Here is a 14,631-nt window from a genome sequence, read left to right as displayed (position 1 = left end):
AGTTCGGAGTCCCGGATGAGATCGGGGACATGACGAGGAGTCTTGAAATGGTCGAGATGTAAAGATCGATATATTGGACGACTATATTCGGACATCAGAAAGGTTTCGAGTGATTCGGGTATTTTTCGGAGTACCGGGTAGTTACGGGAGAAGCAATGGGCCTTGATGGGCTTTAGTGGGAAGAGGAAAAAGGGCCAAGGGGCTGCTGCGCCCCCCCCCTCCCCTCTAGTCCGAATTGGACTAGGGAAAAGGGGGCCGGCCACCTTTCCTTCTCCTCTACTTCCTTCTCCCTTCCTCCCCTCTTGGTGGACTCCTACTAGGACTTGGAGTCCTAGTCGGACTCCACATCCTGGCCGCACCAATTGCCTTGGCCGGCCTCCTCCTCCTCCATCCTTCATATACTAAGGCAAGGGGCACCCCATGAACACAAGTTGATCTTTGTGATCGTTCCTTAGCCGTGTGCGGTGCCCCCCTCCACCATATTCCACCTCGGTCATATTGTAGCGGTGCTTGGGCGAAGCCCTGCGACGATAGAACATCAAGATCGTCACCACGCCGTCGTGCTGACGGAACTCCTCCCCGACGCTTTGCTGGATCGAAGCCTGGGGATCGTCATCGAGCTGAACGTGTGCCAAGAACTCGGAGGTGCCGGAGTAACGGTGCTTGGATCGGTCGGATCGTGAAGACGTACGACTACATCAACTGCGTTGTCACAACGCTTCCGCTGTCGGTCTACAAGGGTACATAGATCACACTCTCCCCCCTCGTTGCTATGCATCACCATGATCTTGCGTGCGCGTAAGAATTTTTTTGAAATTACTACGTTCCCCAACAGTGGTATCAGAGCCTAGTTTTTATGTGTTGATGTTATATGCACGAGTAGAACACAAGTGAGTTGTGGGCGATATAAGTCATACTGCTTACCAGCATGTCATACTTTGGTTCGGCGGTATTGTTGGACAAAGCAGCCCGGACCGACATTACGCGTACGCTTACCCGAGACCGGTTCTCCCGACATGCTTTGCACAAAGGTGGCTAGCGGGTGACAGTTTCTCCAACTTTAGTTGAACCAAGTGTGGCTACGCCCGGTCCTTGCGAAGGTTAAAACATCACCAACTTGACAAACTATCATTGTGGTTTTGATGCGTAGGTAAGATTAGTTCTTGCTTAAAGCCCGTAGCAGCCACGTAAAACTTGCAACAACAAAGTAGAGGACGTCTAACTTGTTTTTGCAGGGCATGTTGTGATGTGATATGGTCAAGACATGATGCTAAATTTTATTGTATGAGATGATCATGTTTTGTAACCGAGTTATCGGCAACTGGCAGGAGCCATATGGTTGTCGCTTTATTGTATGCAATACAACTGCGCTGTAATGCTTTACTTTATCACTAAATGGTAGCGATAGTCGTGGAAGTATAAGATTGGCGAGACGACAATGATACTACGATGGTGATCAAGGTGTCGCGCCGATGACGATGGTGATCACGATGGTGCTTCGAAGATGGAGATCACAAGCACAAGAAGATGATGGCCATGTCATATCACTTATATTGATTGCATGTGATGTTTATCTTTTATGCATCTTATCTTGCTTTGATTGACGGTAGCATTTTAAGATGATCTCTCACTAATTATCAAGAAGTGTTCTCCCTGAGTATGCACCGTTGCGAAAGTTCTTCGTGCTGAGACACCACGTGATGATCGGGTGTGATAGGCTCTACGTTCAAATACAACGGGTGCAAAACAGTTGCACATGCGGAATACTCAGGTTATACTTAATGAGCTAAGCATATACAGATATGGCGTCGGAACACGGAGACCGAAAGGTCGAGCGTGAATCATATAGTAGATATGATCAACATAGTGATGTTCACCAATGAAACTACTCCATCTCACGTGATGATCGGACATGGTTTAGTTGATTTGGATCACGTAATCACTTAGAGGATTAGAGGGATGTCTATCTAAGTGGGAGTTCTTAAGTAATATGATTAACTGAACTTAAATTTATCATGAACTTAGTCCTGGTAGTATTTTGTAAATTATGTTGTAGATCAATAGCTCGCGTTGTTGCTTCCCTGTGTTTATTTTGATATGTTCCTAGAGAAAATTGTGTTGAAAGATGTTAGTAGCAATGATGCGGATTGGATCCGTGATCTGAGGTTTATCCTCATTGCTGCACAGAAGAATTATGTACTTGATGCACCGCTAGGTGACGGACCTATTGCAGGAGCAGATACAGACGTTATGAACGTTTGGCTAGCTCAATATGATGACTACTTGATAGTTTAGTGCACCATGCTTAATGGCTTAGAATCGGGACTTCAAAGACGTTTTGAACGTCATGGAGCATATGAGATGTTCCAGGAGTTGAAGTTAATATTTCAAGCAAATACCCGAGTTGAGAGATATGAAGTCTCCAATAAGTTCTATAGCTAAAAGATGGAGGAGAATCGCTCAACTAGTGAGCATGTGCCCAGATTGTCTGAGTACTACAATCGCTTGAATCAAGTGGGTGTTAATCTTCCAGATAAGATAGTGATTGATAGAATTCTCTAGTCACCATCACCAAGTTAGTAGAACTTCGTGATGAACTATGATATGCAAGGGATAACGGAAACGATTCCCAAGCTCTTTGTAATGCAGAAATTAACGAAGGTAGAAATCGAAAAAAACATCAAGTGTTGATGGTAGACAAGACCACTAGTTTCAAGAAAAGGGCAGAGGAAAGAAGGGGAACTTCAAGAAGAACAGCAAGCAAGTTGCTTCTCAAGTGAAGAAGCCCAAGTCTGATCCTAAGCCTGAGACTAAGTGTTTCTACTGCAAAGGGACTGGTCACTGGAAGCGGAACTACCCCAAGTGATTGGCAGATAAGAAGGATGGCAAAGTGAACATAAGTATATTTGATATACATATTATTGATGTGTACTTTACTAGTGTTTATAGCAACCCCTCAGTATTTGATACTAGTTCAGTTGCTAAGATTAGTAACTCAAAACGGGAGTTGCAGAATAAACAGAGACTAGTTAAGGGTGAAGTGACGATGTGTGTTGGAAGTGCTTCCAAGATTGATATGATCATCATCGCACACTCCCTATACTTTCGAGATTAGTGTTGAACCTGAATAAGTGTTATTTGGTGTTTGCGATAAGCATAAATATGATTTGATCATGTTTATTGTAATACGGTTATTCATTTAAGTAAGAGAATAAATTGTTGTTCGGTTTACATGAATAAAACCTTATATGGTTACACACCCAATGAAAATAGTTCGTTGGATCTCGATCGTAGTGATACACATAATCATAATATTGAAACCAAAAGATGCAAAGTTAATAATGATAGTGCAACTTATTTGTAGCACTGCCGTTTAGGTCATATTGGTGTAAAGCGCATGAAGAAACTCCATGCTGATGGGATTTTGGAATCACTTGATTATGAATCACTTGATGCTTGCGAACCATGCCTCATGGGCAAGATGACTAAGACTCCGTTCTCCGGAGCGAGCAACTGACTTATTGGAAATAATACATACTGATGTATGCGGTCCAATGAGTGTTAAGGCTCACGGCAAGTATCGTTATTTTCTGAACTTCACAGATGATTTGAGCAGATATGGGTATATCTACTTGATGAAACATAAGTCTGAAACATTTGAAAAGTTCAAAGAATTTCAGAGTGAAGTGGAAAATCATCGTGACAAAGAAAATAAAGTTTTTACGATCTGATCGCGGAGACAAATATTTAAGTTACGAGTTTGGTCTTTAATTAAAACAATGTGGAATAGTTTCACAAACTCATGCCACATGGAACACCATAGCATAATGGTGTGTCCGAACATCATAACCGTACTTTATTGGATATAGTGCAATCTATGATGTCTCTTACCGATCTACCACTATCGTTTTGGGGTTATGCATTAGAGACAGCTGCATTCACTTTAATTAGGGCACCATCTAAATCCGTTGAGACGACACCATATGAACTATGGTTTGGCAAGAAACCTAAGCTGTCGTTTCTTAAAGTTTGGGACTGCGATGCTTATGTGAAAAGGTTTCAACATGATAAGCTCGAACCCAAATCGGAGAAGTAAATCTTCATAGGATATCCAAAGGAAACTATTGGATACACCTTCTATCACAGATCCGAAGGCAAGACTTTTGTTGCTAAATTCAGAAACTTTCTAGAGAAGGAGTTTCTCTCGAAAGAAGTGAGTGGGAGGAAAGTAGAACTTGATGAGGTAACTGTACCTGCTCCCTTATTGGAAAGTAGTTCATCACAGAAATCTGTTCCTGTGACTACTACACCAATTAGTGAGGAAGCTAATGATGATGATCATGTAACTTCAGATCAAGTTACTACCGAATCTCGTAGGTAAACCAGAGTGAGATCCGCACCAGAGTGGTACAGTAATCCTGTTCTGAAAGTCATGTTACTAGACCATGACGAACTTGCGAACTATGAGGAAGCGATGATGAGCCCAGATTCCGCGAAATGGTTTGAGGCCATAAAATCTGAGATATGATCCATGTATGAGAACAAAGTATGGACTTTGATGGATTTGTCCGATGATCGGCAAGCCATAGAAAATAAATGGATCTTCAAGAGGAAGACGGACGCTGATAGTAGTGTTACTATCTACAAAGATAGAATTGTCGCAAAAGGTTTTCGACAAGTTCAAGGTGTTGACTACGATGAGATTTTCTCACTCGTATATATGCTTAAATCTGTCCAAATCATGTTAGCAATTGCCGCATTTTTATGAAATCTGGCAAATGGATAAACAAAACTACATTCCTTAATGGATTTAAAGAAGAGTTGTATATGATGCAACCAGAAGGTTTTGTCAATCCTAAAGGTGCTAACAAAATATGCAAGCTCCAGCGATCCGTCTATGGACTGGTGCAAGCATCTCGGAGTTTGAATATACGCTTTGATAAGTTGATCAAAGCATATAGTTTTATACAGACTTGCGGTGAGGCCTGTATTTACAAGAAAGTGAGTGGGAGCACTACAACATTTCTGATAAGTATATGTGTATGACACATTGTTGATCGGAAATAATGTAGAATTATTCTGCAAAGCATAAAGGAGTGTTTGAAAGGATTTTTTTCAAAGAAAACCTCGGTGAAGCTGCTTACATATTGAGCATCAAGACCTATAGAGATAGATCAAGACGCTTGATAAGTTTTTTTTCAATGAGTACATACCTTGACAATATTTTGAAATAGTTCAAAAATGGGAACGATCAAATAAAGAGTTCTTGGCTGTGTTACAAGGTGTGAAATTGAGTAAGACTCAAAGCCCGACCACGGCAGAAGATAGAAAGAGAATGAAAGTCATTCCCTATGCCTCAGCCATAGGTTCTATAAAGTATGCCATGCTGTGTACCAGATCTATTGTATACCCTACACTGTGTTAAGCAAGGGAGTACAATAGTGATCTAAGAGTAGATCACTGGACAGCGGTCAAAATTATCCTTAGTGGAATAAGGAAATATTTCTCAATTATGGAGGTGACAAAGAGGTTCGTCGTAAAAAGTTATGTCGATGCAAGTTTTGACACAGATCTGGATGACTCTAAGTCTCGATCTAGATACATATTGAAAGTGGGAGCAATTAGCTAGGGTAGCTCCTTGCAGAGCATTGTAGACATAGAATTTGCAAAATACTTACGGATCTGTATGTGACAGACCCGTTGACTAAAATTATCTCACAAGCAAAACATGATCACACCTTAGTACTCTTTGGGTGTTAATCACATAAACGATGTGAACTAGATTACTGACTCTAGTAAACCCTTTGGGTATAGGTCACATGACAATGTGAACTATGGGTGTTGAATCACATGGCGATGTGAACCAGATTATTGACTCTAGTGCAAGTGGGAGACTGAAGGGAATATGCCCTAGATGCAATAATAAAGTTATTATTTATTTCCTTATATCATGATAAATGTTTATTATTCATGCTAGAATTGTATTAACCGGAAACATAATACATGTGTGAGTACATAGACAAACAGAGTGTCACTAGTATGCCTCTACTTGACTAGCTCGTTAATCGAAGATGGTTATGTTTCCTAACCATGAACAAAAGAGTTGTTATTTGATTAACGGGATCACATAATTAGAAGAATGATGTGATTGACATGACCCGTTCCATTAGCTTAGCACCCGATCGTTTAGTATGTTGCTATTGCTTTCTTCATGACTTATACATGTTCCTATGACTATGAGATTATGCAACTCCCGTTTGCCAGAGGAACTCTTTTTGTGCTACCAAACGTCACAACGTAACTGGGTGATTATAAAGGAGCTCTAAAGGTGTCTCCAAAGGTACATGTTGGGTTGGCGTATTTCGAGATTAGGATTTGTCACTCCGATTGTCGGAGAGGTATCTCTGGGCCCTCTCGGTAATGCACATCACATAAGCCTTGCAAGCATTGCAACTAATGCGTTAGTTGTGAGATGATGTATTACGGAACGAGTAAAGAGACTTGTCGGTAACGAGATTGAACTAGGTATTAAGATACCGACGATCGAATCTCGGGCAAGTAACATACCGATGACAAAGGGAACAACGTATGTTGTTATGCGGTCTGACCGATAAAGATCTTCGTAGAATATGTAGGAGCCAATATGGGCATCCAGGTCCCGCTATTGGTTATTGACCGGAGACGTGTCTCGGTCATGTCTACATTGTTCTCGAACCGTAGGGTCCGCAAGCTTAAGGTTTCGATGACAGTTATATTATGAGTTTATGAGTTTTGATGTACCGAAGGAGTTCGGAGTCCCGGATGAGATCGGGGACATGACGAAGAGTCTCGAAATGGTCGATACGTAAAGATCGATATATTGGACGACTATATTCGGACATCGGAAAGGTTCCGAGTGATTCGGGTATTTTTCGGAGTACCGGGTAGTTACGGGAGAAGCAATGGGCCTTGATGGGCTTTAGTGGGAAGAGGAAAAAGGGCCAAGGGGCTGCTGCGCCCCCCCCCCCCTCCCCTCTAGTCCGAATTGGACTAGGGAAAAGGGGGCCGGCCACCTTTCCTTCTCCTCTACTTCCTTCTCCCTTCCTCCCCTCTTGGTGGACTCCTACTAGGACTTGGAGTCCTAGTAGGACTCCACATCCTGGCCGCACCAATTGCCTTGGCCGGCCTCCTCCTCCTCCATCCTTTATATACTGAGGCAAGGGGCACCCCATGAACACAAGTTGATCTTCGTGATCGTTCCTTAGCCGTGTGCGGTGCCCCCCTCCACCATATTCCACCTCGGTCATATTGTAGCGGTGCTTGGGCGAAGCCCTGCGACGATAGAACATCAAGATCGTCACCACGCCGTCGTGCTGACGGAACTCCTCCCCGACGCTTTGCTGGATCGGAGCCCGCGGATCGTCATCGAGCTGAACGTGTGCCAAGAACTCAGAGGTGCCGGAGTAACGGTGCTTGGATCGGTCAGATCGTGAAGACGTACGACTACATCAACCGCGTTGTCACAACGCTTCCGCTGTCGGTCTACAAGGGTACGTAGATCACACTCTCCCCCCTCGTTGCTATGCATCACCATGATCTTGCGTGCGCATAGGAAATTTTTTGAAATTACTACGTTCCCCAACAACCAAACCATAGCCACACCACCAAAAATACTTCTACTACCTTACACTAGTCCATGCACTCAAACACTACAGCAAACTAAGCAATTCAGGCATAACAAATAAACTAGCATAAGAAATGTTTATTAAATGATTAAAAGCATGAAATAAACCATATTCAATTTGGAAAATCATAATTATTGAAATGACACCATGCAAATATTTGTGTGGCTTGCCTTAGCACATAGGAGGGTCACACTCCTTCTGGTTCTCCTCTAGGCAAGCTTCTCCTTCTGAAAATAAATAAAAGAGCAAAGAAGAAAACATCAAGAACACTTCTGAAATTCACCAGAAATTTTAGACAGCAGAGAAAAATCTCAAATTTGGTGTGCTGCTAGAATATTTCAATTCAAACACAATGCAAAAAGAATCAATTCATTTGGACTTTTGGTTTAGGAGATATGACTGGTCAAAGTTTCTGGTACAAATCTGAATTAAATTTGACTAAAAGAAAACTAGAGGGTGACATCAAAAGCGTAAACCCGCGGGGTGCCTCCACCCATACCACTTCGGGAGCGGCTGGGTGGTTGATAGCAGGCCCCACCTGTCTGGTTTAGAGGGGAGAGGGAGCGAAACAGAGGACGACGGCACTTCACCGGGGCTCTCTCCGGTGAGGAGGGCTTGGCGACCGTTTTGGGAGGGAGGGTGGGTACTGGAGGCCCTGGCGCACCTGCTTGTACCTGTGGCTTGGCGAGGGATGGCCGGAGTGGCTCGAAAACGATGTCTCCAGCGGCGGCTACGGACGGAGTTCGCCCGAGATGAAGAAGAAGGCCAGAGGGGGCGGTTCCAGGTGCTCCAACAAGTTTAGTGAGCACCAGAGGATCACCAGAGACATGCTGGAGGAGTTGGTCGAGGTCAAGAGGCTCTAGAGGGGTGGAGAGCTCGGGTCGGGAACGGCGGCCAGAGGCCTACCCGACCGGGATGCGGCTTATCTACGGCGTCGTGGGAGTTGGGTGAGTGATTTGAGATGCTCGGAGAGGCCAGGGAGGGGTTGTATTTATAGGCGGAGGGAAGGGGGTCTCGAGCTCCGCCGGAGCTCTTTGGAAATGGTGCACTGCTACCTCTTGAGCACTGCATTGGTTTCCCCTTGAAGAGGAAAGCGTGATGCAGTAAAGTACCATAAGTATTTCCCTCGGTTTTTGAGAACCGAGGTATCAATCCAGTAGGAGATCACGGTCAAGTCCCACGCACCTACACAAACAAATAAGAACCTCGCAACCAATGTGATAAAGGGGTTGTCAATCCCTGCACGGTCACTTACGAGAGTGAGATCTGATAGATATGATAAGATAATATTTTTGGTATTTTTATGATAAAAAGAAATAAAGATGCAAAGTAAAATAAATGGCAAAAGAAATAACTAAGTATTGGAAGATTAATATGATGGAAGATAGCCCGGGGGCCATAGGTTTCACTAGTGGCTTCTCTCAAGAGCATAAGTATTACGGTGGGTAAACAAATTACTGTCGAGCAATTAATAGAATTGAGCATAGTTATGAGAATATCTAGGTATGATCATGTATATAGGCATCACGTCCGAGACAGGTAGACCGAAACGATTCTGCATCTACTACTATTACTCCCCACATCGACCGCTATCCAGCATGCATCTAGAGTATGAAGTTCATAAGAACAGAGTAATGCTTTAAGGAAGATATGACATGATGTAGAGGGATAAACTCATGCAATATGATATAAACCCCATCTTTTTATCCACGATGACAACAATACAATACGTGTCGGTTCCCTTTCTGTCACTGGGATCGAACACCGAAAGATTGAACCCAAAGCTAAGCACTTCTCCTATTGCAAGAAAGATCAATCTAGTAGGCCAAACCAAACTGATAATTCGAAGAGACTTGCAAAGAGAAACCAATCATACATAAAAGAATCCAGAGGAGAATCAAATATTGTTCATAGATAATCTGGATCATAAACCCACAATTCATCGGATCTCGACAAACACACCGCAAAAGAAGATTACATTGAATAGATCTCCAAGAAGATCAAGGAGAACTTTGTATTGAGATACAAAGAGAGAGAAGAAGCCATCTAGCTAATAACTATGTACCCGAAGGTCTGAAGTAAACTACTCACACAACACCGGAGAGGCCATGGAGTTGATGTAGAGGCACTCAGTGATCAATGCCCCCTCCGGTGGAGCTCCGGAAAATGCCCCAAGATGGGATCTCTCGGGTACAGAATGTTGCGGTAGTGGAATTAGGTTTTTGTGGTGCTCCTGGATGTTTGGGGGTACGTGGATATATATAGGAGGAAGAAGTACGTCGGTGGAGCAACGGAGGACCCACGAGGGTGGAGGGCGCGCCTAGGGGGGTAGGCGCGCCCCCTGCCTCGTGGCTTCCTCCGTCGTTTCTTGACGCCCACTCCAAGTCTCCTGGATCACGTTTGTTGAGAAAATCACATTCCCGAAGGTTTCATTCCATTTGGACTCCGTTTGATATTAATTTTCTTCGAAACCCTAAAATAGGCAAAAAACAGCAATTTGGGCTGGGCCTCCGATTAGTAGGTTAGTCCCAAAAGTGATATAAAAGTGTAAAATAAAGCCCATTAACATCCAAAATAGACAATATAACAGCATGGAATAATCAAAAATTATAGATACGTTGGAGACGTATCAAGCATCCCCAAGCTTAATTCCTGACCGTCCTCGAGTAGGTAAATGATAAAAGAAGAATTTTTGATGTGGAATGCTTTCTAACATATTTCTTAATGTAATTTTTCTTTATTGCGGCATGAATGTTTAGCTCCATAAGATTCAAGATAAAAGTTTAATATTGACATAAAAATAATAATACTTCAAGCATATAACTAAGCAATCATGTCTTCTCAAAATAACATGGCCAATGAAAGTTATCCCTACAAAATCATATGGTCTCGCTATGCTCTATCTTCACCACACAAAATATTTAAATCATGCACAACCCCCATGACAAGCCAAGCAATTGTTTCATACTTTTGATGTTGTCAAACTTTTTCAATCTTCACACAATATATGAGCGTGAGCCATGGATATAGCACTATATGTGGAATAGAATGGTGGTTGTGGAGAAGACAAAAAATAAGAAGATAGTCTCACATCAACTAGGCGTATCAACGGGCTATGGAGATACCATTAATAGATATCAATGTGAGTGAGTAGGGATTGCCATGCAACGGATGCACTAGAGCTATAAGTATATGAAAGCTCAACAAAAGAAACTAAGTGGGTGTGCATCCAACTTGCTTGCTCATGAAGACCTAGGGCAATTTGAGGAAGCTCATCATTGGAATATACAAGCCAAGTTCTATAATGAAAAATTCCCACTAGTATATGAAAGTGATATCATAGCGGACTCTCTATCGTGAAGATCATAGTGCTACTTTGAAGCACAAGTGTGGAAAAAGGATAGTAGCATTGTCCCTTCTATCTTTTTCTCTCATTTTCTTTTTTTTCTTTTTTTTCTTTAGGCCTTCTTTCTTTTTTTTTGGCCTCTTTTCTTTTTTTTCCTTTTTTTGGCCCGAAGTCTCATCCCGACTTGTGGGAATCATAGTCTCCATCATCCTTTTCTCACTAGAACAATGCTCTAATAATGATGATCATCACACTTTATTTACTTACAACTCAAAAATTACAACTCGATACTTAAAACAAGATATGACTCTATGTCACTGCTAGGAAAAAGGCTACTAACAACACGGTTAAAATGGCTACTAGTAGCGCGGGTACCCGCACTACCAGTATCGCGCTACAGCTAATAGTTAGTAATAGCATGGGTGAAACCCGTGCTACTACTAACTTTGTTAGTAGTAGCGTGTGCCACCCACGCTACTGCTATCACAGACTCGCGCTACTACTAAGTAGTAGCGTGCCTATAATACCGGCGCTACTAGTATCCTAAATACTAGTAGGGCACTTTTTTCCCAACGCTACTAGTAACAAATGAGGAATTAAAAAATAAAAAGATGCAGTATTCATGAATGGAGATCAGAGACACGTCCAGTGCAAAATAAATTTCACAGAACCATCTTAACACTTGCAGTGTTCATGGATGCAACATTGAACATCTCAACTCGAAGAGATCACGAGGATGCACACAACCATCATCAAAAGGTTGGTACCTTCCCTAGCGTTTCACCACCAACCTAACCAGACCACTTCTCTATATGTATGTACAAAGCGTCAAGGTCCTCCACCTTAAGGAACTCCGGACGGTGGCGTCATCCTCCACCTCGGTGACCTCCGGACGGTGGCGTCGAGGTCCTCCACCCCGGGGACCTCCTGCGTCGCAATCACCTGGACGATAATCTGTATGACGCGGTCGCGGGGCTTCACGGTGAAGTCTGCCTCCGAGTAGTTGAAGAGCACGACTCCCATCAGGCCGCAGTAGTCCTCGTCGATCACCCTACGCCCAATTGATAAAGTGAAAACTTGTTAGTTTGCGACCTCGTGCAGATCCAGTAGGGTATTTTCTTCAATTATCTGTCTCTTTTAGTCTATTATGAATCTTCAAAATGGAAAAACACCTACTAAATGCATACCCTAGCTGTACGTGTTCATGCTATCTTATTGTTTTGGTGCATTCAACAAATACTAGTGTATTTGAGCTATATATGCTTGAAATATTTGACAGTTAACATATGTTCAAAATTTATCATTTCATGGATAGGGAAATCGCCAACAAAGGACATCAGAAAATTGATTCCCACTGCTCTTCAAAATAGGGAATAGGCGAAGTGTATTTTTAATTTTGATATTCCATGCCAACTTCAAGTATATATGCTAGCATGCAATCTTTGAACGTGGATCAAAATGAGATTTCAGGCTTTGTCGGCCTTACCATGATCAGTACTAAATTCTCTAGGCTGCTCAACCTTTCCCTGTAGGGACTAGGGAGCATTTGTTTCACCAGGTATCTCATTCTTAAGTTTGGGAAGAAACCTGCATCCCTTCATATAGTCATCCATATCCTGAAGAAAAAACAGTATACATTTTTGGTGACTCACAATATATCATCAAATACTGCTCAGGTTTACTTCTAAGAATAATTGTTAAAGATCATCCAATGTTTTCTTATGATCTTCCACTCTGTGAAGTAGAAGCAAAAACTGAAAGCTAAACACACACTAAAATTACCTTCATAAAATTCTTCAGATAGCGAATGAGCGATAGACAAAAAATATATACTTCAGATAGCAAGGAGCAGGCCAACAGGCAACAACATAAGTTTTTTTAGCAGCGGCGACAAGTAACTACGGAGACATTGCAGGTGAAGAGATGAAATATGGATACCCTTCGTCCCCGACGAGCAGACTTTGTTGACAGTGGTGCAGGGTACGGTGTTGGGCAGGCGACGCGGAGAGAGGCCTGCCTGGCCGGGGCCTAGCCGAGCTTTGCGCTGAGGACATTGCCCATGGACACCTCCTGCACCAGCGCCGGGTCGACGTTGACTCTCCAGAGATTTAAAAATGCAAGTGTGGTCCAGATGAAGGTAAGGATAATGAGATACTTGCTTGCAGGAAAAGCTCCCATGCTCGCTTGATGATGATGATGTCTCGCTTGATACTCCCTTGTCCGCTGAGACGGCACTCTGTCGCCGCTGGCCACCAGCGGCATTCTGCTCAATGGCGGCCAAGGCATGCCTTGTGGCTGTCCAGTGTCCAGGAAGCTCAAATCAGGCTGGACCTGAGAAGAAACAGAGCACGGTCGTGTGATGTCCTGGCTGAATCAGAGTACATTGCCTAAGAAAATAAAATGGGCAAAAGGAGGAGCGTACAATAAGCAAAAGTGCAGAACAACATTCTTAATTAAATTTAACCCTGGCAGAATACTTGGTTATCCAGTGCAAAATGGTTGCCTTTTAAACTATGGAACACAAAGAATCATCATTAGCCGTCAATGCAAATCAGCTTCTCTCCACAGAGAAGAGAAGACGTATTGGTCTCTTGGATGCATGAAGCACACCGTATATGCTAATCTTATCAGAGGATTTTCTTTTCAATTTATGCTTGGACAACCTGACACTACACTGAAACAAAACGTCCCGACTCCGAAGTCTCTATCCTAATCATGACAGAAATGACTTGGAAAAATGTATCAGTTCTCCCTAATACACGATAACTGATGTAGATAAAACTACTTTGTATAAAGTCTCTCATTAGCCTCTTGTTAGGTACTCGAATATACTCCATCCGTTCCGAATTACTTGTCGCAGGTATGGATGTATCTAGATGTATTTTAGTTCTAGATACATCCATTTCTGCGACGAGTAATTTGGAACGGAGGGAGTATTTGGCAAACAGAAATCTCAGAGCCAATTAACACATAGCCGGCGTGTATTTCAGGATACAGAGCAGACCGGGAAACGAATCAAAGAGCGGATGAGCAAGTAAATCTCCCCTTCACCTTGGCGATGGACCCCCAACCAGCACGCAACTGACGCCGGAATCTTGAACGGAGCCACATCCCTTGGACGTAACGACTACTAGTATCCGACGAAGACCTTGAGGTCCTCGGAGTACTCGGCCTCGCCCTCGCTCTGCTCAGGCCCAAGAGGTGTCCTGGGTGCCGAAACCGAGCTATGCGAGTGATCTGTGTGGACTAAGACTTACTAACTAGTCAGTTAGTACAGGTCCATGGTACTCCCGGCGAGGCGAGAGCTGGACTCGTAGTTGATCAATCTCACTTACGGGTTAGCTGAGCTACTCAGATCAGTGACCGCAACTACACACGGTAGACTCAGGAGCCCAGAATTGGAGGTCCACACCCATTTCCACCGCCCCAGCAAGTCAAATTCGAGTAGTCCTAGCGAGAGCTGAACCCATGCTCGGCCACAGCAGTCTCGCGTCCATGAAGTGGTTGAACTCAGATCACCGAAGCTAAGCTGCTCAGATCACCGAAGCTACACGGGGCGAAGGCATTCCCGCGACCCGAGATGGTCCGGTTCGAGCGCCGCCCTGCTCAGATCAGCAGCAG

At 43.4% G+C, this 14,631-nt stretch overlaps 1 long non-coding RNA gene across 1 annotated transcript; it reads right to left on the bottom strand.

Annotated features, from left to right (window-relative positions):
* Positions 1-11,679: 11,679 nt before the first annotated feature.
* Positions 11,680-13,090, bottom strand: LOC119273239. Its single transcript, XR_005134816.1, has 3 exons — positions 12,949-13,090; positions 12,497-12,626; positions 11,680-12,061 (listed from the first exon to the last, which is right to left on the bottom strand). It is a non-coding gene; the product is annotated as an uncharacterized LOC119273239 (long non-coding RNA).
* Positions 13,091-14,631: the final 1,541 nt, after the last annotated feature.

Source organism: Triticum dicoccoides, chromosome 3A (assembly GCF_002162155.2).
Source record: "Triticum dicoccoides isolate Atlit2015 ecotype Zavitan chromosome 3A, WEW_v2.0, whole genome shotgun sequence".
Lineage (NCBI taxonomy): Eukaryota > Viridiplantae > Streptophyta > Magnoliopsida > Poales > Poaceae > Triticum > Triticum dicoccoides.
The sequence above is the reverse complement of the archived record's forward strand: the minus strand, read 5'-3'. Positions and strand labels throughout refer to the sequence as shown.